We start from the raw sequence: 26,619 nt of genomic DNA, 5'->3' as shown, positions 1-26,619 counted from the left end.
GGTGCACTCACAAAGGCAGTCTAGCAAGGAAAAATTAAAAAGCTTAAATTCTCATTCTCATTTCTATGGAATAAAGAGGGAGAATTCATTATGTCAAGCATTACAAATAAGCATGTATTAAAGTGGCTACATATGATGATGGCACATTGTTGGAACACCCCATGAAAGATAATTTGCATGGAAGATGATTATTCAGTAGGGCTTTAATTTACAAGAAACATTCCACCATTTAATTGAGCCCCTTTACACACACTGCTTCGCTTCAATAGATTGTGTTTGCTCCCTGCATATGTACAATGCCATAAGGATGGTTTAAAATCTGATTCAGTCTAGCTGGAAGGTGAGACAGCAGCTAAAAGTCATGTCATAAAAATATATATTATTAAACATTTGAGAATTGTTTTTTGTTTTGTTTTTAATATATTCTTACCGTTCTGCTATTGCTTTAAAAGTATGTAGTTGATGTACGATATTAGTTTCAGGTTTATTACATAGTGATGTACATTTTCATGCATTATGAAATGATCACCATAAATCTAATAATCATGTGTCCTCATACAAATTATGACAGTATTATTGACCATATTCCTTATGCTGTGTATTACATCCCTGTGGCTTACTTATTTTATTACTGGAGGTTTGTACCTTTTAATCCCCTTCACCTGTTTAACCCCCCCATCCCTAGCCCTCTCACTTCTGGCATCCACCAGTTTGTTCTCTGTATCTATGAGTCTGTTTTCATTTTGGTTTTCTGTCTTACTTTGTTTTCAAAGTTCCACATATAAGTGAAGACATGTGGTGTTTGTCTTTCTCTGACTTATTTCACAAAATTTTTTAACTTTTTATATCTTATTGGAGTATAGCTGATTAACAATTTTGCAGTAGTTTCAGGTGGATAGCAAAGGAGCTCAGTCATACATACAGGTACCCATTCTCCCCCAAACTCCCCTCCCATCCAGGCTGCCACCTAGCATTGAGCAGAGTTCCCCGTGCTGTGCAGCAGGACCTTGGTGGTTATCTGTTTTAAATATAGCAGTGTGTATGTATTGATCCCACGCTCCCTAACCCTTTACCTGTCGTTTCCCCTGCCTGGCAGCCATAAGTTCGTTATCTAAGTTTGTGAGTCTGTTTCTGTTTTGTAAATAAGTTCATGTGTATCATTTCTTTTTAGATTCCACATATAAAGGATGTCATACGATATTTCTCCTTCTCTGACTTATTTCACTCAGTATGACGGTCTCTGGGTGACATTATTTCATTCTTTTTAATGGCTTAGGTAACATTCTAGTGTGTGTGTGTGTGTGTGTGTGCGCACCAGATCTTCTTTATCCATTCATCTATGGATGGACATTTGGGTTGTTTCTGTGTCTTGGCTGTTGTAAATAGTGCTGCTGTGAACACAGGGGCGCGTGTATTTTTTTTTAATGATGGTTCTGTGTGAATTATGCCTGCGTACATGCCCAGGAATGGGATTACTGAATCATTTGGCCACTGGATTTTCAGTTTTGGGGGGAACTTGCATACTGTTTTCCATAGTGACTGCCATAATGTGAAAATTAACTCAAAATGGATCAACAACAATACGTAAGAGCTAAAACTATAAAATAAATAAGAACAAAATAATCATAGAGTTAAAATAAGTGACATTCAAAGAAAGCAGAAGAAATATCATTCCTTGCTGTTTTTAACTCGTTATTTATTTCTCTGTTGATTGCTCTATAGAACATCAGGTGGCTTTTACTAATCTATACTATTATTATACTAACATGAGATTTAACACAAATTAGATGTTACTCTATGATGTCTAAAATTATGATCATAGCATTGCAAACTGTTCAGGATCCTTTTGAAAGTATCATTTAATTTTTTTAATTGAAATGTAAGTTGATGTATAATATTATGTCAGTTGCAAGTGTACTACATACTGATCAGATATCTACCTACATTATGAAATGGTCACTCTAGTAAGTTGAATTAATCATTTGTTCCCATACAAACTTATTACAGTATTATTGACTATAGTCCTGTGCTGTATACTGTACCCTCTTTGGCTTGTTTATTTTATTACTGAAAGTTTGTACCTCTTAATTCTCTTCACCTATTTTGCCAAACCCTTCAGCCTCTTCCCCTCCCCTCTGGCAATCACCAGTTTGCTCTCTATGTATGTGAGTCTGTTTTCATTTTGCTTTGTTTATTTGTTTTGCTTTTTGGATTCCACATATAAGTGAGATGGTACAGCTATTTGTCTTTGTGTCTACATTTCACTAAGCGCAGTACCCTCTGGATCCATCCATGTTGTCACAGACTGCAAGTTATGATCTAGTTTTTACATGTTGGACACAGTGAGGCATCACATGCTCTGGTATTTGTGTTATTTGACAATAACAAAAGCCTTATCAGAGGCAAATATAGATGGCCTTTAGGAACTTGTTGCGGTTTTGAATTATCTTTGGGTCTCTTCTAAACTTTCTATAATAATTTTTGCCTTTCTTCATGCCTGGTACATAGGTGTTCAGTGCCTGCTTATTGGAAGAATAAATATTGTGTAAGAGACGCAACATAGGTGTGGTGATCATGAAAATAAATTCCAGTCGTACAGTTCTTTTAGGCATTTCCAGCAGTTAAATATTGCTGCCACAAGTACTGATGTACCTTTTAGAGCTCAAAAACATTTTTATACTAGCTTGTTTCTGATAAAACAGTAACCGCATGGGAATGATTTGCTCCCATTGGACTGTGTTCATGTAATTGTTGAATTATTAAAGCGTTTAATTAGTATTTCAGTATTTCAGTAAGTGCTGATATAAATACATCACTTTGTCTCTTGCTCCGAATTATGCAATATTGTGGGAAGTGGACCAGTCTAATAGAGGAGAGGTGTTTCAGCCCCCTCGGTAGTGTCATCTTAATTAAGATCAAAGAGTTCTTAAGTTTCATGTGTTGGGGAAAATGGCAAAGTGAAAACAGTTTTTTGCTATTTTACACTTGGCTTGATCGATTAAATTGGCTAATAGAGAGGAAGCAGATAATTCAAATTGCTTTTACATTTTAAAGACTCTTAAGATGGAAAATAGAAAAGACAGAGGTAGATAAAGTACGTGTATATCATTTACAAGGAAATTTAATTCAGCCTAGCAGTGGCTTTGAGTATAAGTACTACCCTTCAGTTGTAGATAAGATAATGCATGTAGTATAATCTCGAGTAACTAGAGACAGAATGAAATTGATATTTTGAATTAGTTGTGCATTATTTAGTATGTCTGATAAAACAACAGCATATATCTGATGCTTTTACCACCACTTACGTAACACTGTCTACTCCAGGTAAGTAGATATATTGGTTCTAGGTGAACATTTTTACAGTCAAAAATTGTGGGCATCCTTTGTAAATTAACACCCATAAGCTTAACCTACAGATAAGAGAGTGGCAGAGGAAGCGGAAGCACTGATCAGAAAGAAAATCGAAGGAACAGAGAAATAAACAAGACTTGAAACTGTGAGAAGTAACATGGATTTTTTTCACTGTAACTATTCACTATAAGTATTCTAAAAGAGGAAAAAGCCCAGATCATCAAAAGTTTGTGTTATTAAATACAAATAAATGTAAACTTTCAATTTCCAATAAGAACAAAGTCAAACTGCAAAGATTAAAAATGGAAGCTAGAAATGCTAATGTCAAGTGTTCCTTCTAGTAAACCTTTCTAGACCGTCTGTGGTTTGGACCTCGCCAGCGTATGTTTGGTCCTTTTCAATTCTGTCCCCAATTCTGGCATACAGTACCTGGTGCTAGGAGGTGCTTACTAAATGCTGTTTATATTTGATCTTTATTCTCCCTTATGATGTGACTTGCTAAGTTGCAGTCTCCTCCTTTGTTTTGTTTTCAATTCTGTTAATTTCTCCTTTACTTTATAATCTCTTTCTTCTGTTTTCTTGTATCATGTTCAAGCTTGTTAGTTTAATATTTAATTTTTAAAATTTTCAATCTTTTGAAACACTTTTTCTAATAAAAGCAGATAAGGCAGTCATCTTCCTGGGTCCATTAGTTTGCCTGTTCTCCTTGGGTTTTAATGTGTGATATTCTTAGAGTCTTGTATTTCTAAATTATACACTATTATTTAAAATAGTATTTTTAAAATGCTTATTTTGATTATTATGATACTTTTCAGTTTTGTTACATTTTGATCATAAATAGGATCTCTATGTTTTTTTTAATGTATTTTATTGTTTGGCCATGCCACATGACTTAAGGGATCTTAGTTCCCCAACCAGGGATCAAACCCAGGCCTTCAGCAATAAGAATGTGGATTGAGTCTTAACCATTGAACTGTCAGGGAATTCCCTGACCTATATATGATTTGGGGGTTTTGGAACTTTGAGAGTTCATTTTTAGCATATTGCATTATCATTTTTCAGAAAGGTATATGCACACTGAAAAAGAGTGTATTCTCTATTTGAAAAAAAATTTATATCTATTCTGGTCTAATTCTGTTTTTCTGATTTTCTCTTACCTGTTTTGAATCTTTATTCTTATTTTTTATGTTATCAGACTACAGTCTCTATTTTTGCCCCAGTAAAAGTGAATTGGGCTGATTGTTTTATACCCTTAAATGCCCTGAATGAAGTGACTTTGTTTTGGTCCATACACTTGAATGATCACTGCTGGGCATAGAATTCTGATTTTGAATAGCTTTTCCCCAAGAAACTGCAGATCCTTGTTGTCCTCTAGTATTTTATGTTGCTGGTGAGGTAGCTCACATTCCGTTTTAGTGCTTTATCCCTGATAACTGCTCCCCAGTAATAGCCACCTAAGTCTTAATACTGTCTTGGTATTTAGTATTTCTACCATCTCTAAGTAGCTCTAGGCTAGCTTGCCTTTGCCTGAACCATGTTTGATATCTGTCCTGTTGCTATGCTTCCTACACCTGTCTCAGCTCCTGGTGCCTTTGAAAGAACCATGAAAGATTCCCTCCTCCTTGGTTCCATACTGTGGCCATGATTGGCTTGAAATGTGCAGTCATTCTCATTGTTTGCTTTGACATAGACCCTTGTTGAGCCCAATTGAGATCAACTTCCTTATTTCCATCTGTCCTATCTCCTTTTCTGTGGCTTGATCCTTGGGTATAGCCATAAAGCTTATCCCCTTTACGCAGCCCTGAGTCTACATGTGGGCCAGATGAATATACTAACTCAGGAGGACTTGGCTTAGCCTCTAGTGGGTCTTTGGTATAGCTGCCCATGGCACTGGTACAGGGACTCAGTCTCATTATGTGGACCTAGTGTTCAGCATCTGTCTTTTGGTCACAATAGGTAGAATGAAAATTTGAATTAACATGGCCCAGACTTCTTTTAGAGTCAAGTAGATGATAGGAGTACTCAGGGTGACAAGTGTGGGTGACCCGAATTAGCAAGATACAGGGCTGTGTGATGACAACTGGCCGGTATCTTTCCTGCCATCATAGCCACCCATCATTACTGCCATTCGTCAGAAGCTGATTTCTTTTTGGTGCTCAAGACTCCTAATTTGAGAAGTGACGTCAGAATCAGATGCTAAGGGAAGAGGATGGTTTTGGAAAGATGGTGAGATTTTTCAGATACATGCATTATTAGATATGTTGATTTTAAAGTACAAACCATGTGGCTTTAGAAGCTTTGTCCTGGATTACATGAAATATAAGCCGTTTGTAAGTCTGGTCTCGGGCCTGGAATTTCCTTATCCTGTTTTACACTTTCGGAAGTCCTAGGGAAGGTAGTTTAGAATTTTTTAGTGGAATGTTTTTCTAAAAATGATTAACAGTGAACCTTTGTGCAAAATCATCCTGGAAGGTGTGTGTGTGAACACACGCTCTAATGTCATTTTAGTACAGGTTGTCAGTCTAGACCTCTATGAAACTGGCCCAGTATTAGCAGGCACTGCCGAGTCAGCTATTGGGGGAGGTGTCAGGGTGCTATGTGGAGAGAGGAAGGGGCTTTGGCTGGCTGAAGAGTGTGCTCTGAGGTGCCATAATTAGTGAGCAGATGGGGTCAGTGAATCTGCAAACTAGCAGAGGTGAGGTCAGGGGTTAGGGCTAGTTTGGATGAGATGTGTAGTACTGTAAAAATAATAGTGACCACTTATTGAGGATGGACTGTGTGACTTGAGTGCTGAATATATAGCAAAACTGGAGAGGTGATTGACTGGAGTGGGCAGTGGCAGTCATGCAGAGAAGTTTCTGAAAGTCTTGTTTTTTTTCTTTTTTGCTGGACATGATGTCAGTCTTTTACATGTGTTATCTTACTACAGCCATAAAACCAAGGTAACCATTACTATTATTTTCATCTTTAAAATGTGAAAATTGAGTCTCAGAGGTTAAGTGAATTGTTGAAAGTTAAACAGCTAGCAGTTGCTGGAGCCAGGATTTGAAACATACCTGTCTGATGCCAAAACTTGTGCGGTGTATTGATCCACTGTGTACAGCAGATGAGATAAGACCTATGGGGTAATGTGTATCTTAAACTCTTTTCTTGAATTCTGAAAAAAAAAAAAAAGAAGGCTTTAAGTTTGTCCTACTCTGTCTTAACAGACAGACTTCACAGGAACTTTGTCATGAGTGGAAATTTGCAAGTAGCTCTTACATTTAAGATTTGTGGTTGGCATAAGGGCTGGTAGGTTCAGTATCCATCCAACAGTCCATCTGAGTGAGTTGCTATATTGTTACAGTCAAACCCACATCACACATATGATGCCATTTCCGGAGAGTTGGCTTCTTTCAAAGGCAGGTTGTTCAGTCAGACTGGAAAGGTTTAAGTGTGGGTATTTTATCAGAACCACAGAAAATTCAGTGTATATGACCTAAGCATGGTTGATAAAGTTGTTATTAGCATTTCTTTTTTTTTTTTTTAGCATTTCTCTCTATATAAAAGAACATGCTAAATCATTAGGTCCCATTTAGCATGTTCTTTTATATAGAGAGAAATGCTAAAAAAAAAAGAAATGCTAATAACAACTTTATCAACCATGCTGGGTGGAGAGGGAGGTGGGAGGGGGGATCGGGATGGGGAATACGTGTAACTCTATGGCTGATTCATATCAATGTATGACAAAACCCACTGAAATGTTGTGAAGTAATTAGCTTCCAACTAATAAAAAAAATTAAAAAAAAAACAAAAACATGCTAAATCAAAACCCAAAATGGAAATGTGATAAAGTTGGCTCTGATTCAAATGGCTCCACTTTTATTCTTGGACCTGTGGGTGGGTAGGCATTGCTTATGTGGAGAGTTGTGTTCTTAGAAGTCACTGCATGTATCAAATGTTCCAAATGGGCAACCCCCCACCCCCAACCATAGGTTAAAGCCGGATTTTTGAGTAAGATTTCATAACTGAGGGAGCACCAAGGTTTGTAGTTGAATAATAAACACAATTGTAGATCACATTGCTGAGATTTTGAGCTATTCTTACCTTGGGGCCTTCGTCAAACCCCACCCCCCGCCCCACACACACAAGACTTTTGCTGCCCTTGTTCTGTCCAGCAAACTGATTTACCATTTCTAATTTGAACTTCTAAAGAATGGAATTTGTGGTTTTTTGGTGTTTCTCTCCACCCCATCTTATTTCTCTTATTGATTTCAGCTGTTTTTTTCCAGTATTTTTTTAATTAAAAATTTAAATTTCTTTTTAATTGGAAGATAATTGCTTTAAAAGTTGTGTTGGTTTCTGCTTTACAACATTGTGAATCAGCTATGAGTATACATGTATCACCTCCCTCTTGAGCCTCCCTCCCACCCCCCACCTTTTTTCAGTATTGATCCATCATTTCCCATCTATATTCCCATGTATGCAAAGCCAACAAGATGTAATGGTGGCACCAATGTTAGTGCCAAGGGATTAACATCTCTGAAAGGGGGAATTGTGTGTGTGTGTTGGGGCGGGTGGATTTGAGAACAATCTAATAACAATGCTGTTGAAATAGAATGTGGATGGATCCAACTAAGGATATGTGAAATCTCAAAACCAGAGCATGGGTAGTGGTCCTGCACATGGACTGCAGGCATTAGCCTTTTTTTCATATGTTTAGAACCACTTACAAATTCTTGGCTTTGGTGAGCCCCACAGTTGACGGGGATTCAGTTTAGTAACTAGCCACAATTTTGTGCCACACCTTGGAATATGAGGGGAGAATGTAACTGAGAAGTCTGCCTTTTGGGGGTGGGTAACATAAAATTTACTATCTTAACCCTTTTTAAGTGTGCAGTTCAGTGGCATGAAGTACATTCACACAGTTGTGCTATCATCACTACCATCTGTTCCCAGAGAGCTCTTTTATGGTGCTCTGAGACGCTTTCCTTCATAAAGATGTTGAGTGGTGTTGTCTAGAACTTGCTGCGATGATGGAAATGTTCTAGAAATGTTCTCTTTCTAGAGAGATATGATCGCCATTAGTCTCATGTGGCTGTTGAGCGTTTTGCATGTGGCTAGTAAGGAACCATAATTTTAGTTGTGTTTCATTAAGTTTTACTTTAAGTAGCCACTGCAGAAGAGCATTAGTACCCCAGTACCCTAAGGTGCTGCACTGACGCCTTAGGGGCCCTGCTGGATGGGGCTTCGGTGCCTCCGAAGGACTCGCTGCTTTCTCTATGGTAAATCAGGACTGCATTTTCTCGTAGAAGTAATGATAAAATTTTTAATTGGCTGTTTCAGGTAGAAGTATTAGTTGTGTATTTCTGGTCAGCGCAGGGGGCTAAATGAATTTCTTGGGGTGACCTGAGAACCTGATTATGATGGCGTTGTCTTTATGACAGACCCTTGACTGCAGCCTGTAGCAGGTGGCTCACCCGCTGTGGACTCCGTCTTCGTGAAGAGCCTCGCCGTGCGTTGGCGTTTCCCCAGGCTCCCTCCGCAGAGGGTCGCAGCACAGTGTATGTGAGGCATCTAACACATTCTGACTCTTAACTGGTGTGTCAGAGATAACTCCATCACTAAAGGTATTTGGACAGGTGTTCTGTATACTGAATAAGCAAGAGAACATTGTGCTGTGCTGGCTGTGAGTTGACTGTGACATTTCCTTTTCTCCGTTATTCTGATTTCCCATTACTCGCCCATTGCCCATCCTCTAGGACCATAAACCCTAGAAGTACATTCTCTCCTGGAATCCACAGCAGTTGACCTCTCTATAAACATACAGATCTTGAGAAAATGAGCATTTCCTGTGGTTTCCATCTATTCATAATGGTTTGTTCTCAGTAAGGTGAAGTAGGCTGATTCTGGGGACCACTGGTGGTCTGTTTGTTGCCTGAATTATTTGGCTGTTCCTAATGATGCCATTACTCCTGCTTTATCGGTCTTTATTGCTGCAGTTATTCATATATAAAAGTAATTTTGCCCAGTACTTGTTACATGAAGGGAAATTTATTATGTATCTCTCTTGTATGTAATTTTCTAGTCCTCATAGGGTCCCACAATTGTACTTCCTCTGGGTGAGAGAACCCACATTGTGCCCTTGATTATTGTTTCTGTTTTGCAGACTTATTGCTTAGTCAAAATAGGAACAAACATACCCTTAACTTACTGAATCTGAGTGAGCACAAAGAGAAGGAATAAAACAAAGGGATTCAGGCCCTATTATTAAGGGCCTTGGGAGTGGGAGAAGTTGGAAAACTCCCTTTACGTTTTTTATTTGACTTATCCCTGTGAATTAATCCCCTCAGTGTCATCCTCATCTTTGACTGTCAGGAGTCTTGAAGTCCATTTTTATTTAAGTTGTTCTTTGGAGTTCAGTGAAAGTAACTCCCTTTGTACATTTCTGGGAAGTGCTAAACTGATTGAAGTTACTGGTTCTAAGAGCTTGGGAGGTGTTTGTGATGAAGTCATTCAGGCACTGACAAGTTCATGTATCCACCTTCTCATCTCAGCTTTTAAATAGAAAGTATTTTCTGGGCATTAAGACACTTCCCTGTTTCATTTTCTTTACATTCAGTGTTCTCTTTGCCTGGAATTTTTCCCTCACTCAGCTTCACGACTTGCTCCTTCATATTTCTCAGTTCTCAGCTTGAGTCAGGTTTTCAGAATTACCTTCCCGAACCATCGTAATTAAGTCTCCTCAATAATTCTCTGTCATATAGCTGTGCTTAGTTGCTCAGTCATGTCCGACTCTTTGCAACCACATGGACTGTAGCCCGCCAGGCTCCTCTGTCCATGGGATTCTCCAGGCGAGAATGCTGGAGTGCGTTGCCATCCCCTCCTCCAGGGGGTCTTCCCAATCAGGGATTGAACCCAGGTCTCTCACCTTGCAGGCAGATTCTTTACCATCTGAGCCACCAAGGAAGACCAAGAATACTGGAGTGGGTAGCCTATCCCTTCTCCAGTGGATCTTCCCAACTCAGGAATTGTATTGGGGTCTCCTGCATTGCAGACAGATTCGTTATACCACCTGAGCTACCAGGGAAGCCCATATCATATAGCACCTTGTTTAAATTCTTTTCCAGCATTTACCACACCTGTGATTATTTCACATGCCTGTATTTTATCTTAAGCTTCTTCTCTGATTGACCTTCAGGTTTATATATCAACATACCTGTTAGACATTCATGCATTTATTTATTCTTGAATATTTATTGAATGTCTACTGAGTACCAGATGCTAAGAGGACAAACACTCCTGGCCTCTGACATAATGTGTGAAGCTAGATACTTGCTAACATTAGTTTGTAACTGAAATCAGTACTTGCTGCACTTCGGTAGTCATTCACAGACATGCACAGAGCAGCAAAAAATTAGAATGGATGCACACATTCCCAGCTGAAGCTGAACAGGGCAACGTTTGACCTTTTTATTTCAGTTATCATACTATAAACAAATCTCTTTTTTATGGTCTATTTGGTGCCATGTGCTTTTTGCATATTTGTGCTTTTGTTGGTCTCTCCACTATTTATGGCCCCAAAGCATACCAGAGTGCCATGTAGTGTTCCTACGCACAAGAAGCTGTGATGTCTCTTACAGAGAATATACTTGTTAGATAAACCTAGCCAGCATATTAAAAAGCAGAGACATCACTTTGCCGACAAAGGTCCATCTAGTCAAGGCTATGGTTTTTCCATTAGTCATGTACACATGTGAGAGTTGGACCCTAAAGAAGGCTGAGCACCGAAGAATGATGCTTTTGAACTGTGGTGTTGGAGAAGACTCTTGAGAGTCCCTTGGACTGCAAGGAGATCAAACCAGTCCATCCTAAAGGAAATCAACCCTGAATATTCATTGGAAGGACTGATGCTAAAGCTGAAACTCCAGTACTTTGGCCACCTGATGGGAAGAACTGACTCACTGGAAAAGACCCTGATGCTGGGAAAGATTGAAGGTAGGAGGAGAAGGGGACGACAGAGGATGAGATGGTTGGATGACATCACCGACTCAATGGACATGAGTTTGAAGAAACTGAGGGAGATAGAGAAGGACAGGGAAGCCTGGTGTGCTGCAGTCCATAGGGTCGCAAAGAGTTGGACATAACTTAGTGTGAACAGCAACAAAAGCTTTGTTCAGGCATGAGTTATAGCACTGTTGGCCATGAATTCAGTGTTCATGAATCAGTACTGTACGTGTATTGAATAGGTATCATTAAACAGAAACACAGATAAAACAAAATCATGTGTTGTTCAGTTGGTGAAAAGTTTTTGACGAGAGGTTCACAGGAACCTAACCCTTTATTTCCTTTGGGAGTTCAGTATTCACTAATTCAGTGCAGTGACTTTACAGAACATAACCACTGCAGATAACAAGAATCAGCTGTACTTGCAAATTATTTCAAGTGCAAAAAAGGAAACAGAATACTGTGATGGAGAGTAATTGATAAGAAAGAGACCTTCTTTTTGGTTTGTACCTTTTCAGAGGTAAAATTTAAGTGGAGATCCATGGAACAAATAGACAATATTTCAGGCAGAAGTAATGGCTCTAAAATGGAAGGAGCTTAATGTATTTAAGGATATGAGAGAAAAGCACTGTAGCTGGAGGAGGGTAGCACATGATGAAGTCAGAAAAGAAAGCAAGAATTTGATTATGTTACCTTTTGGAGACCACACTGAGAAATTTAGTTTCGGAATATCTAATGTGAAGGTATTAGCAGGTTTTAATTGCAGGGGTGAGATGATCTGCTTTATGGTTTGTTTTTTTTTTTTTAATAAAATTCACAAGATTTGCAGGTGAGGTTTTTTCCAAACATAATTTTATTTATGTATTTAGCTATTTTTGGCTGCACTGGGTCTTTGTTGCTGTGCATGGAGTTTGTCTAGTTGCGGAGAGCAGGGGCTGCTCTTCATCTCAGTGCCCAGGTTCCCATTGTGGTGGCTTCTCTTGTTGCAGAGCACAGGCTGAGGGTGCGTGGGTTCAGTAGTTGTGGCACATGGGCTTGATTGCTCCATGGCATGTAGGATCGTCCCGGGCCAGCCAGGGATGGAATCAGTGTCTGCTGCATTGCAGGGCATACTCACAACCCCTGGACCACCAGGAAAGCCCTGCTTTAAAAAGATAACTATATCTGCTCTGGGGGGAATGGATTGAAGATGGCAAGGGGTAAAATGGAGAAATAAGTTAAGAGGCATCACCATCCATATTCAATAATTGTCAAACCTGCCTATTTTACCGCCTAAATAGTTCTTAACTCTGTCCTCTCCCCTCTGTTTCAATTCACCGTCTTTGTCTGATCTGCTCCCACAACTTCACAACTGATAGCACTCTGCCTGAACCCTGTCCCACCCATCTTTCTATGCCATTATCTTCCTTAAAACCCTCTGCTGATTCCCTAGACCCCTTGACTGACTGGTCCTCTTTGCCTTTCAAGCACCAGCCATCACTATGCTTTGTACCCCATAGACAGAACTTGTTTGGACCTACTTGACTTTCTTTGTTTATGAATCCTTCTCCACCTACCATCTCATGCAGAGTTAGATGCACTTGGTATGTGCTCCCATGGTACTCAAAGCAAGACCCTGATGCTTAATCATTTTCTATCTTTGTCATCTATGAATGGCCAGGTACTTAACTTTCTTTTTCAGTATTAGACTGTGAATTTTGTATATTGTGATTTTGAATCCCCAACATCCATCACAGAGTTTAGATTATAGTAAAGATGAAATGTTTGTTGCGTGGATCTGTTAATGTTTTATAATTTCTTGGCTGGTGTTAGGTGATAGCTTATATTGTATTCTTTTTGTGGATGAAATTATAGAAATAAAACCAGTGTCACATAATGTAAATGTTCATTTATTCATTCCAAAAATGTTTATTAGAGTCTCTGGAGAACAGTGCAATATGAGTAGTAAAAAAACAAATTCCTTGCTATCTTGGAACTTAGATGTGTGTATAATCTATCTATCCCCGTATATCCATTTTGATCTCTCTGTCTCTGTCTCTCTATACACACACACACACACACACACACACACACACACACACACACACACACACACAGTTGACCCTTCTACAACACGTGTTTGAACCTCACGGGTCCACTTATACTCAGATATTTTTCAGTAGTAAACACTATACTACTACATGGCCTGCAATTGGTTGGATCTGTGGACATGGAGGAAGGACAGATACGGAGGGGACTGGCTATAAATTATATCTGGATTACCTCCCATGTTGTTCAAGTGTCATCTGTGTATTTGTGTGTGTGTGTATATGTACATGTATGTATGCACATGTATCTGTATATATACATGCCCTTTTAATTCTGAATAGTTTTTTATTCACAGAAAAGCACTGAAGATAGTACAGGGAGTTCTCACATACCCCATATCCAGTTTCCCCTATTATTAACATCATACATTAGCAGCATACGTTTGTTACAGTTAATTAACCAATACTGATACATTACCATGAACTAAAGTTCATTCTTTATTCCGAATCCTTAGTTTTTTCCTAATTTCCTTTTTCTGTCCACGATCCTATTCATGACCTCATTACATTTGGCATCATACCTGTTTTGGCTTCTCTGAGCTGTGGCAGTTTTTCAGAGTCTTTGTTTTTGATGACCTTGACAGTTTTCAGGAGTGATTGGTGCATTCTGTAGAGTTGAGAATGCCCCTCAGTTTGGGTCTGTCTGATATTTTTTTCATGATTAGATGGGAATTATGGGTTCTTGGGTGGAGAAGGCAATGGCGACCCACCCCACTACTCTTGCCTGGAGAATCCCATGGACGGAGGAGTCTGGTAGGCTGCAGTCCATGGGGTCTCAAAGAGTCAGACACGACTGAGTGATTTCACTTTCGCTTTTCACTTTGATGCGTTGGATAAGGAAATGACAACCCACTCCAGTGTTCTTGCCTGGAGAATCCCAGGGACGGGAGAGCCTGATGGGCTGCTGTCTGTGGGGTCGCACAGAGTTGGACACGACTGAAGCGACTTAGCAGCAGCAGCAGCAGCAGCATGGGTTCTTGGGGGAGAAGACTACAGTGGTAAAGTGCCATTTTCACCACATCATATTAATGGTACATGCTATCAACATGCATTATCACTGTTGAGGCCTTGACTCAGATATCACTTGGCTGAGGTAGTGTTTATCAGGTTTTTATAGACTAAAGCACTCCCCTCTTCCCTGGCCACCATTCTGTACTTTTTGGAAGGAAGTCACTATGTGGATCCCACATTTAAGGGGTGGGGAATGATGGTCCACCTTCTTGAAGAAAGCTGCATTTACATAAGTTTTTCTGAATTCTTCTATACAGTAGACTTGTCTCTACTCTCCCATTTATTGGCAATCATTTATTTATATCACTATGGACTGATGGATATCTATTTTATGACTTTGGTTTATAATCCAATTCTGCTTTATTTTATTGCTCAAATTGTTCTACTTTGGGCCATTTGGAGCTCTTTGAATTGGCTTTGTGTTCCTTTGGCATATTCCTATAGGTTTGTGCTTTGAGCATTTTCTTATTTTCTGGTAATATAAGGGTGCTTGAGTATCCTTTTTATTGAAAATTTAATTTCCCTTCAGTGATTTCATATAGAGTTTGAAAATAATTTGATGTGCTTATAGGGCTTCCCTGATGGCTCAGATAGTAAAGGATCTGCCTGCAATGCAGGAGACCCAGGTTTGATCCCTGAGTTGGAAAGATCCCCTGGAGAAGGAAATGGCAACCCACTCCAGTATTCTTGCCAAGATAATCCACAGCCAGAGGAGCCTGGTGGGCTGCAGTCCCTGGGGTTGCAAAGAGTTGGGCACTACTGAGCACCTGCTGAGTTTAAGACTGTCATTAGGGAGGTGAAACGCCTTTCAGTGTTGACTGGCTTTGTTTCTGTGGTGATTTCTGTAGCTGCTTCTCATGTGCTTAGTTGCGTCAGTCGTGTCTGATTCTTTGCGACCCCACGTACTGTAGCCCGCCAGGTTCTTCTGGCCATGAGGATTCTCCAGGCAAGAATACTGGAGTGGGTTACCATGCCCCTTCTCCAGGGGATCTTCCCAACCCAGAGACCGAACCCAGGTCTCCCTCATTGCAGGCAGATTCTTTACCACTTGAGCCACCAGGGAAGCCTAGCTACTTCTCGTAGATAAATATATATATGAATATGAGTTTTCTCAGAATATATTATGTTTGTGATCAGTTTTATACTTTGAGTTTGTTCAGATGTAATTTTTGCTTTGCAACTCATAGAATTTTTACATTTCTCTGGCCTTTAGAGAAGTTTATGGTTGCCAGTAGCTGAGCAGATATCATTATGCTGGAAGTGTTTCAGTGATTATGTATGCTGAGTGGTAAGATTGCTTAGTCTAAAAAAGGACTCCATAATATTTGGCTTTTGGTTATAATTACCAGTCGTGCTTGCCAGAAATTAAGTTTAGCTTTTAGAAGCCTGGAATTCTTCATATGTTTATCTCTAACTAAATATTTCAGAGACTGTTATGAAACTGTCAGTAATTCCATTATGTATTATATGTTCAGCTTATTCTTGAGTTACAACTGATGGAATAACGAATGACATGTGATTATACAACACCATGGGAAATGCTTAAGATAACGGCATGTAAACAGTAATATTTAGTTTGATTACAACTTTTGTTTAAAATGAAATCTGACTGACCCTAAGCACAAATAAAAGACGAGAAGGTAAAAACTGAAATTGTTAATAGTGAATGCCTATTCTGTCACTTTTTCTGTAGCATGACACAGCTTTCCTGTTATTTTCCAATTTAAAAAAAATTGGCATGTCTTGTTTAATGAGGAAATGAGGGCATTTTTTGAATTTTGGGAAAAGGATTTCTATTAGTTGAGAATTTGTTTGCTCCGTTCTGAATATTGAAAGTTAAATGGCCTTTAATAAATATTCCGTAATTTGGTTGGTTTCTCCACTAATGATCTGGTGAGCCAGTTCTTATTTTTATAATAATAATACAGTTTACAAATTTAGACTATATCCTGTTTCATTTAAAATCTTTAATAGATTTTCCTTCAATTATACACACAAATGGATCAGAGGTTAACATTTGGTGTTGATGTATTGAAACCATGACTTTGGGAATGTCATCGCTCCACTGGGGCAGCGGTGGGGACACAGGGCCCCAAAGGCCACAGAAGCCTTGGCTGCTTTGCTGCTGCTGCCACAGCTGCTAACAAGAGGGGCCACATTTTGAGGGACAGCCTTACATTCCTCTCATAGGAGACTGATGGCCTCAATAGATACCTTGGGGAGCCTCTTCTGGATTAAAAATACCGGTGCTATCTGCTTTGATATTTTTTTTTTAGCTTCTGGTGATGAAGGGGAGGTGAACTGAGCCTTGTAAGTTGCAGAGTAGCTTTTGCAGATTGATGTCTCTGGGTGTCCTCAGGATAGGTCAGGTGATTGTAGTTTACAAACATGTTCCAGCCTTCAAAAAATTTGCAAGAGTAACACAAAGTTGACTTATTTCAAATCCTGAAAGATGATGCTGTGAAAGTGCTGCACTCAATATGTCAGCAAATTTGGAAAACTCAGCAGTGGCCTCAGGACTGGAAAAGGTCAGTTTTCATTCCAGTCCCTAAGAAAGGCAGTGCCAAAGAGTGCTCAGACTACCGCACAATTGGACTCATCTCACACGCTAGTAAAGTAATGCTCAAAATTCTCTCAGCCAGGCTTCAGCAATATGTGAACCGTGAACTTCCAGATGTTCAAGCTGGTTTTAGAAAAGGCAGAGGAACCAGGGATCAAATTGCCAACATCTGCTGGATCATTGAAAAAGCAAGAGAGTTCTATAAAAACATCTACTATTGCTTTATTGACTATGCCAAAGCCTTTGACTGTGTGGATCACAATAAACTGTGGAAAATTCTGAAAGAGATGGAAATACCAGACCACCTGACCTGCCTCTTGAGAAACCTGTATGCAGGTCAGGAAGCAACAGTTAGAACTGGACATGGAACAACAGATGGATTCCAAATAGGAAAAGGAGTACGTCAAGGCTGTATATTGTCACCCTGCTTATTTAACTTATATGCAGAGAACATCATGAGAAACGCTGGGCTGGAAGAAGCACAAGCTGGCGTCAAGATTACCGGGAGAAATATCAATAACCTCAGATATGCAGATGACACCACCCTTAGAGCAGAAAGTGAAGAGCTAAAGGGCCTCTTGATGAAAGTGAAAGAGGAGAGTGAAAAAGGAAAGTGAAAGAGGAGAGTGAAAAAGTTGGCTTAAAGCTCAACATTCAGAAAACTAAGATCATGATATCCGGTCCCATCCCTTCATGGCAAATAGTTGGGGAGACAGTGGAAACAGTGGCTGACTATTTTTCTGAGCTCCAAAAATCACTGTGGATGGTGATTGCAGCCATGAAATTAAAAGACGCTTACTCCTTGGAAGTGAAGTTATGACCAACCTAGACAGCATATTAAAAAGACATCACTTTGTCAACAAAGGTCCGTCTAGTCAAGGCTATGGTTTTTCCACTGATCATGTATAGATGTGAGTGTTGGACTATAAAGAAAGCTGAGTGCCGAAGAATTGATGCTTTTGAACTGTGGTGTTGGAGAAGACTCTTGAGAGTCCCTTGGACTGCAGGGAGATCCAACCAGTCCATCCTAAAGGAGATCAGTCCTGGGTGTTCATTGGAAGGACTGATGCTGAAGCTGAAACTCCAATATTTTGGCCACCTGATGCAAAGAACTGACTCATTTGAAAAGAGCCTGATGCTGGGAAAGATTGAGGGCAGGAGGAAAAGGGGACGACAGAGGATAGATGGCTGGATGGCATCACCGACTCAATGGACATGTGTTTGGGTGGATTCTGGTAGTTGGTGATGGACAGGGAGGCCTGGCGTGCTGCGGTTCTTGGGGTCGCAAAGAGTTGGACACGATTGAGGGACTGAACTGAACTGAACACAAAGGCAGATGCATTTACAATCTTTTCTTTTTGTAAAGCCTTAAAAAAAATAGACCATACTTTTCTTTCCAACTTTATGTTTAGAGATACATTCAAAGGAACATTATTTTGGCCTTAAGCCCGAGGAAGATATCTTCTTTTCTATAAGACCCTTGTCTGCCACTAGGAAATATTTTGACATGCAAGAGAAGAAAGACTGGAGTGATTATTTTCTTGGTTGCCTCCTGGGCTGTTTTAATAGAAGATGCTGATTCATATATAAAATAGTGATGTTATTCCCACAGGTTACCATTTGATAACCTGGCACTGAAGTTAGGATTGCAACATCAAAACCGAAGTCTGCATTCTAGTAGTGCTCTGATTTCATGATGTGAGGGGCATTAGTTCCTCCCATCTGCTGGTGTCCCTGTGTGTGGTATCAGCTTGTCCTGTGTCTTGATAGGAGAATGTATCTTTTAGTAGAATGCCCATGAATTCTTCATAATGGGATTGGTCAGTACACTAAAATGAGAAAAAAACTGCAAAACTGCAGTGTTTCTTTTCTTAATAATGGCCCTTGGAGTAGCCCTTCAAAATCATTGCAGTAAAACCTAGCTAGTCCCAAAATTATTTCAAAGTTGTGAAATAACTATATATCATATAATAAAAAACTGTTGTTAACTTGTGGTCATGTTTACTTTATCCATCTTTATGTGTGTATGTATATACACATGTGTATATATGTATATGTGAAATTGTGTGCATATGCCCATGCATGCTTTCTCACTGAACCATTTGAAAGTAAGTTGCAGACATGACACATCATGGCTTTCTTTTTAAGTACAGTTTGTCTGAACAGGCCATCTGTTGCACGGCTACTACTCCCTTATCCTCCTGTCACCCTCTTCTCACATTAGAACCCCTATCTGGGTAACTCATATTGACATGCTAGCATGTAGCCTTCCATATTTATTGCATGCTCTTATAATTACACATACACATATATTCATATATGCAATTTTGCCTTGTTTTACAGAGATGAAATCATATGCACATTTTTCTGCATCTTGCTTTCCTTATATAAGCATACTTTGGGGAACACCTTTAAAGAAGTCAGTTGATACCACTGTAACTAATTTGTTTTTAATAACTTTCAGATATATTTCACATACTATGAATATGCCTGTTTAAGCTAAATTATGCAATGGTTTTTCATATATTCGTAGAATTTTGCAATCTGATCACTCTCAATCAATGAGAACATTTTTATCACCCTAAAAAGAAAGCTGGTATTAGTGTTTACTTTCAGTTTCCCCTCAAACTCACTCCAGTTTGTAAGCAAACGGTAGTCTACATTCTGTCTTTGTAGGTTTGCCTATCTACCCATTTCATGTAAATATGATGTGTATGCTTCCCTGGTGGCTCAGACGATAAAGAATCTGCCTGCATTGAGGGAGACCTGGGTTCAGTCCCTGGGTTGGGAAGATCTGGAGAAGGGACTGGCTACTCACTCCAGTGTTCTGGCCTAGAGAGTTTCGTGGTCAGAGGAACCTGGCGAGCTACAGTCCATGGGGTTGCAAGGAGTCAGACACAACTGAGTGACTAACACTTTTGCTTCACTTTTAGTCCTATAAGTGACTTATTTCACTTGAGATAATGTTTTCAAGGTCCATCCATGGACCATTAAGATAATGTGTTCAAGCTCCCAATCCTGTGGCGCTCCTGCAGTCATCCCCTGCTGGCCTTCAGAGCCAAATGCTCTGGGGGCTCCTCTTTCTGGTGCCGGATCCCACACAGTCAGGGGCCTGACTGTGGGGCTCAGAACTCTCAGTCCTGCAAGAAAACCTCTGTAATATAATTATTCTCTAGTTTCTGGGTCGCCCACCGAGGGGGTATGGGGTTTGATGATATCATGACTCCACCCCTTCTACTAGTGCTGCTGGCTTTATGTCTTTAGTTGTAGAGGATTTTTTCTGGTAGATTTCAGTCTTTTCTAATAATGATGGTTGTTCTGCAGACTGTGATTTTGGTGTTCTCATGAGAAGAGGTGAGCTTAGGATCCTTCTACTCCATCTTGGCTGCTCTCCAGAATATTTTTAATCATAAAAAGACATTAACTTTCAGGTGCTAATCCTGGAGGCTGGGAAGTCCAGAATCATGGCACCGGTTGATTCACAGTCTAATGAGATCTCTCCTCCTCATTCACAGGCATCTTCTTACTGTGTCCTTGTATTGTAGAGCTAGGCTAGCACATTTTGAGCAGTTTGAATGATAATGATGATTAGACTATTAATTTCTAATTTTTGATGGCAATCTCTTATTCTAGTTTTAAGATTTTATATTTTGGGATAAATACTATTTATTGGATTAATGAAGTTTTCTTCTAACAGTAAAATTTTTAGTTAAGTAAAATAGAATAGTCAAATCAGAGAATTAAATGGAAAAACAGCTGATGAAAAACAATTCTAAAAAGTAGAACAGAAATGACTAATGAAGGCAGAGAGTAGTAATCAGCTGATAGGATTGCTAGAAGTTCTTACATTCAGGCAAAAAAAAAAAAATACTGTTAGTCCTGAATGTATGCCAAATCAATATAGAGTATTAGAATAAAAGAAGAAAAGCAGAGCGATCTAAGAAATACTGGGATAGTACTGGTGCATGCCCAAATAGGTTTCATTGGGTAAATCCTACGGCTAATGTATGCTTGGAGATAAAAGCCCTTCTAGAGGGAAGCATGCCAATTCACCAATAAAAACATATATTCTTAGCACTGTTTAAAGGAATGTTCATTTTGTCATAGGTTAAAACATTGGCTAGGTTAGTTGTCTTGAGAAATAATACTCTTCTTGAATATATACAATGACAATGATTATAGTCTTATGAATATATTCTTAACAAATCTTTTGGTATTCATTACATTTTAAACTGAACTCAAAATTTCCCATTATGGTCAAGAGTACAGGCCATGAATATGAATATATGCTGATAAAAATACAAATATCATCTTAATGAATAGTGTTGATATTCATTAAATTTTAAACCAGGTTCAAAAATGCCCCAATATGGTCAAGAACATAGCTCATGAATATGAATATAAACTTATGAAAATGTTCATGAATATATTGGTATTCATTAATTTTTAACCTGCATTAAAACATTTTCCCAGTAGGGCAAAGAAGACTATATTTGTGAATATATTCATGAGGAGGGTATATTCATGAATATAATCTTATAAAGAATATATTCACTTTTATTGAATATATTTGTTAAGAATATATTCATAAGAAAACTAAACCACTCTATAGCTCTTGCTTTTTTTTTTTTTAATTAAATAGTTCTTAAAATGCTGCTTTGAAGCAAAGCAGCAAATACTAAATACTAAAGCAAATACTGAAATTTCACTGGAATCTTCAAAGAGTGAAAGTATAAATTTGGTACACTTAGTGAATTGATCTGTTTATGAACTGGCTCCTAGTGAATAGTTTTTTGGCAAATTAATTTAGAGCCCTCTCAGCATCAGATGTGCATGCATGCTCAGTTCACCCATGGCTGACTCTTTGCGACCCCATGGACTAGCCCTCCAGGTTCCTCTGTCCTTCACTATCTCCCTGAGTTTGCTCAAATTCATGTCCATGGAGTCGGTTATGCTATCTAGCCATCTCATCCTCTGCTGCCCCCTTCTCCTCCTGCCCTCAATCTTTCCCAGCATCAGGGTCTTTTCTAATGAGTCAGCTCTTTGTATCAGGTGGCCAAAGTATTGAAGCTTCAGCATCAGTCGTTCCAATGAATATTCAGAGTTGATTTCCTTTTGGATTGACTGGTTTGATCTTCTTGCAGTCCAGCGGACTCTCACGTGGAAGGGACTGTAGCAAATAGCATCTGTTTCAGCCCCCTGATTTCTTCTTCCCAGTAAGGTTCAGGCTGTTTAGCTTGGCCTTTGTAACTCTCCATGTTATTTCAATCTATTTTTCTTAACTCCTTCTGCTATGTTCCTTATCTGCTCCATTCTCAAGCAAATGAAAATATTTGCTCTTTTCTGTACATCTTGAACTTCCCACCTTCTTGCCTTTACTCAACTTTGTTTCCTCCCTAAAATTCTGACATTTTGCATATCCCAACCCTATCCATTTAGTTTAAGTTTTTGTTGAGGCCACATTATGTGCCTGGCACTGGGCTCAGAGCTGAGAGTGTAATGAATAAAATCGTGCTCAGAGTGGATTTGAAAAGCCACTTCTATTAACACTATAACAGAGGTGGACATTTAAGTAGGGTAACATCAAGTCACAGAGAAGCAAATGAAGTGGCACCTACAGAGCCTTGGGGCGGCGGCGGGAGGGGGATGTTGGGGGGGAGACGGGGTTGAAGAAATACCTCTAAATCATTGATTCTTATGGAATCGGGATAGAAGAAAGCATTTGACAATGTCTGGAGATATTTTTGTTTGTCGCAACATGAGTGGGAGGGAGTGTGCTACTCACTTGTAGTGGGTAGAGGCCAAGGATGCTGTACACAGATCCTGTGCACGAGGATCCCATGCACAGAACAGTCAGCACGACAAAGAATTATCCTGTCCAAGTGTCAGTAGTGCTGATGGGTGAAAAACCTTGCAGTAAATCAAGCTGCAAAGATTGAGTAGGATGATGTTTAATGAGGCCCCCACAAAAAAGAGCAGTTTTTGTAAATATCTGAAGTTAGTTAAGATACCACAGCTAGAAACAGAATGAATTAATATGGCTGGAGCTCAGCTTTTGAATGGGAATGAATTAGGTTAGAGCAGTAAGCCTCACTAGTAGGGTCCCGATCCACATGCCTCAGAAAGCCATGTTGAGAAAATTGGAATGTCTTCTCCTTGGCTTTTTGGAAACTGATGGAGAGTGATTTTACTGTAGGCAAACCCTGAAGAACACTGGGGTAAATTCACTGACAGGTAAACAGTTTATACAGCTCTGGTACTTTGTAACTAGTAACAAATCTGTTTATCAGTAGATACCATGTTAAAGCACTGTGACTGAGAACAGCCATTCTATCATATCAGAACTCCTCTTGGTTACCCATCTACTGAGGATTATTCATGAGGCTGTGGAAGGGAGGTCCTTGTCAATTGAGGATAATTGGCACTGAAAGGGCATTAATGTTCACCCGTGTAAATTAGGGACAAAAATTTTATAGTAGCTAGTGAGGGGACTTGATGGGAGCTTTGTCTTGAGTGGTCCTCAAGACCACTCCCAGGGTTGATGACTTTCTGGGAATCACAGAACTCAGAAAGCTCTTAGACTCACTGTTACCATTTACTACAGTGAGAGAATATAGATTAAAGCTAGCTAAGAGAAAAGGCAGATGGGTGAAGTCTAGGAGAAACCACGCGTAGGTCAGACTGTATATTGTGGCCCAAAGTCTCAGGCATACAAAACACTCTTTATCAGGCAGGGTATTCCAGGAATTTAGGGGTTATCTCCCAGAAGCTGGTAAAGGGTTAATTCTCCTTTCATTGAAGGTACAGGGTTTGAACAACCCTAGCCTGCTGAATTAACCTTTTACTGCATGGGCTTTTTTGTCTGTTTTCTTTAAGGTTTAAGGAAATTATGTTTTATTCCTGATTTAGTATGATTTTTTAAAAATTATGATAAAATTTACCATTTTGAGTATACAATTCAGTGGTATTGAGTATATTCATATCGGATATTGTTATGCAGTCAAATCACCACTGTTCATCTCTAGAACTTTATCTGAAATTGAAATTAAATTAAATTGAATTATATGTACCTATTAAATGGTTACTCCCCATTTGAGTCTCCCTCAGCCCCAGGTTAAAGCTATTCAACTTCCAGTCTCTTTGAATTTGATTGTTTCAGATAACTCATATAAGTGGAATTATATAGTATTGGTCCTTTTGTGACTGACTTATTTCGCTTAGCATAGTATCTTTAAGGTTCATCCATGTTGTAGCATGTATTTAGAATTTCTTTCCGTGTTTCAGCATTTAATTAGAACCTTTCCTTTTTAACATTTTTTTTCATTTTTAGTAAATCAAGAGTCATTTTTTTTTTAACATTTATTATATAAGCTTCAACTTGGGGGGAAAAACCCTAAATTAATAATAGGTTTTTTTTTTTGATCTTGTATGTAACAAAATTTATATAATTGAAGCTCTGTGCTAATCCTTAGAATGAACAAGTAGCTGGAATGATCATTTGAGGGGTATGCTTTTCTGACAAAATTATATAAGAGCATAATACAATGTGCTTCACCAGTTTCATCTCACTGAGCCAGGTCAGGAAAAAGGGATATTTTTGTAGAAATGTCCTTGGTTTCTTCAGTTTCCCTAAGGGCCTCTCTTAGTACCGGAAGATTTAATTCACTCTTTTTTTGAAATATCTACTGTATCGTCTTTGAGAATTCTCCATATTTGCTAACTGGTCTAAGTCTGCCAGACATTAATTTGTAAAAATGGTTTTGCATATGATTAAAGCAGTTCTCCAGCATTTTTCAGCAACTTGCTCAAATCATGCATTTTTGGAAAAGTTTGTAATTTCAGTTTACATTCATCCTGCTTTTATGTGGGCTTCCCTCGTGGCTCAGATAGTAAAGAATCTGCCTGCGATGTGGGAGACCTGGGTTCGATCCCTTGGTTGGGAAGATCCCCTGGAGAAGGGAGTGGCTACCCATTCCAGTATTCCTGCCTGGAGAATTCCACGGACAGAGCAGCCATGGCAGGCTACAGTCCGTGGGGCTGCCGTCCACGGCGCTGCGAAGAGTTAGACGTCACTGAGCAACTAGCACTTTCACTCTTTGGGCTCTCGTGGTCAGGTATTTGCTGTGTCCAAAAAGGAGAGAGTGACGTAAGGAGGTTCCCAGAAGTAGACTCTAGTATTTAGAGAGAGAGTGAGGACTGGTCAGCTCATGAGGAGTATTTGTGTTATGACAACTTTTGCTTCTCTTCACAGGCTCAGGATTATAGGGTCATGGTTAATGGAGCTGGATAATGAGGACTCTTGTACTTCGTGAGAATAGTGAATGAATGCTCAATAATTTGTTAGAGAATTTAGCTCATTGATTCACTCAGGGCCCAAAGTAAGTGAATGCTCCTCACAGAAATCCCACAGAATGTGTTTCTTTAAGTTGTCATACTTTAAAAAGTTTGGCAGAATGACAGAGGCTTTTGGTTTTAAGCCTTCACAAGTTTCCCAGTCTCTAATGCCTTGTCTGCTCGCACTGTGTTCAAAGTACTTGGTGTTTATAGACCTAAAGTACATGTGAGTATAGAAACAGAACCCAGCCTATGGGCACCAACTCTGTGTCAGCCAGAGTCATCACATGAAGCAGTCACTCTCAGCCTGAGAAGTCTGTAATCAGAAATCACCCCCTGCATCCTCATGAAACAGTGCTGCTTAATGTTCTCATATGTTATAATGTGGAGATGATTACCAAAACATTGTCAGCATGGGTGAGTTGGCGAGAGCTAATTTTGAAACAAGGAAAGGCTCCCTTCTCTAGCACCTGGGGGTTATGGAGAAATGGCTGCGGCTGTGAAAGTGCAGGGAGGAGCTCTCTCTTACTAAATGATGCAAGAGCTCAAGTTGGCCTCGAGCTTGAGCACCATTTGTTTGGAGCACTGCAGCACACCATCCCTTTCTGATGGGCCACGGGGTGGGGGAGCACACTGAGCCTGGTGTGGATACAGGGTCCAGGACCATCACCTGAGAGGTGGTCTAATGACAGAAATTGAGGAGTAGGGGCAGAAATGCAGGGCTGGTCAAGACAGAAATCTCTACATGTAACTTATGATGTAAAAAAGAAGAAAGATCACATGTATAGTTAAGTAAATACTTGATAAAATCCAACATCCTTTAATTAAGAAACGGAGCACACATTTTTCACATAGTTTAAAAGCTTACTAGGAACAAACATTTAACATGATAATTTGTTAACCTGGCCATAAAATTAAGAATCAGAAAATACTTTTGAAATGTAAGGGTAACAAAGAGGGATTTGTCTTCCCAAATATAAGAACATTTTCAGCTCCTGGGATTTTAAATGATTCAGTATTGTCAAACAGATACATAGATCAGTGAATCAGAATATAAACTGTAGAAATATATTTGAAAGCAAGGAAATTTTTGTGCTTTTGCAAAGGGACCATAATTCTCAACCAAAACCTTATGAATTTTTAAATTCCTTTTTATTTCTTAGGGAAATGGTCTCTTTCTCTGAGTATTTACACAGATGAAGGCTATGGTCTTAAATTGGAGGATTTAGTCCTATTACCAGTGCCTTGAAATTCAAGTCCTCTTGATACCTTTTAAACCTTTTTCAGAGT

The 26,619-nt window shown here is 39.3% G+C and overlaps 1 protein-coding gene across 8 annotated transcripts in view; it reads left to right on the top strand.

Annotated features, from left to right (window-relative positions):
- The window catches only part of KIAA1958 (KIAA1958 ortholog), a 120,670-nt gene that overhangs the window by 15,635 nt on the left and 78,416 nt on the right, over window positions 1-26,619 (top strand). Inside the window, exon 1 of one of the 8 annotated variants that reach the window (XM_043927620.1) lies at window positions 8,729-8,972. The exons of the other annotated variants lie outside the window; for them this stretch is intronic. The gene's annotated coding sequence lies outside the window, so the exon portion shown is untranslated. Of the gene's footprint in view, window positions 1-8,728; window positions 8,973-26,619 lie in introns of those variants that run through there. 8 annotated transcript variants of the gene reach the window in all.

The sequence above is a fragment of the Cervus elaphus genome, chromosome 16 (assembly GCF_910594005.1).
Source record: "Cervus elaphus chromosome 16, mCerEla1.1, whole genome shotgun sequence".
Taxonomy (NCBI): domain Eukaryota; kingdom Metazoa; phylum Chordata; class Mammalia; order Artiodactyla; family Cervidae; genus Cervus; species Cervus elaphus.
The sequence above is the reverse complement of the archived record's forward strand: the minus strand, read 5'-3'. Positions and strand labels throughout refer to the sequence as shown.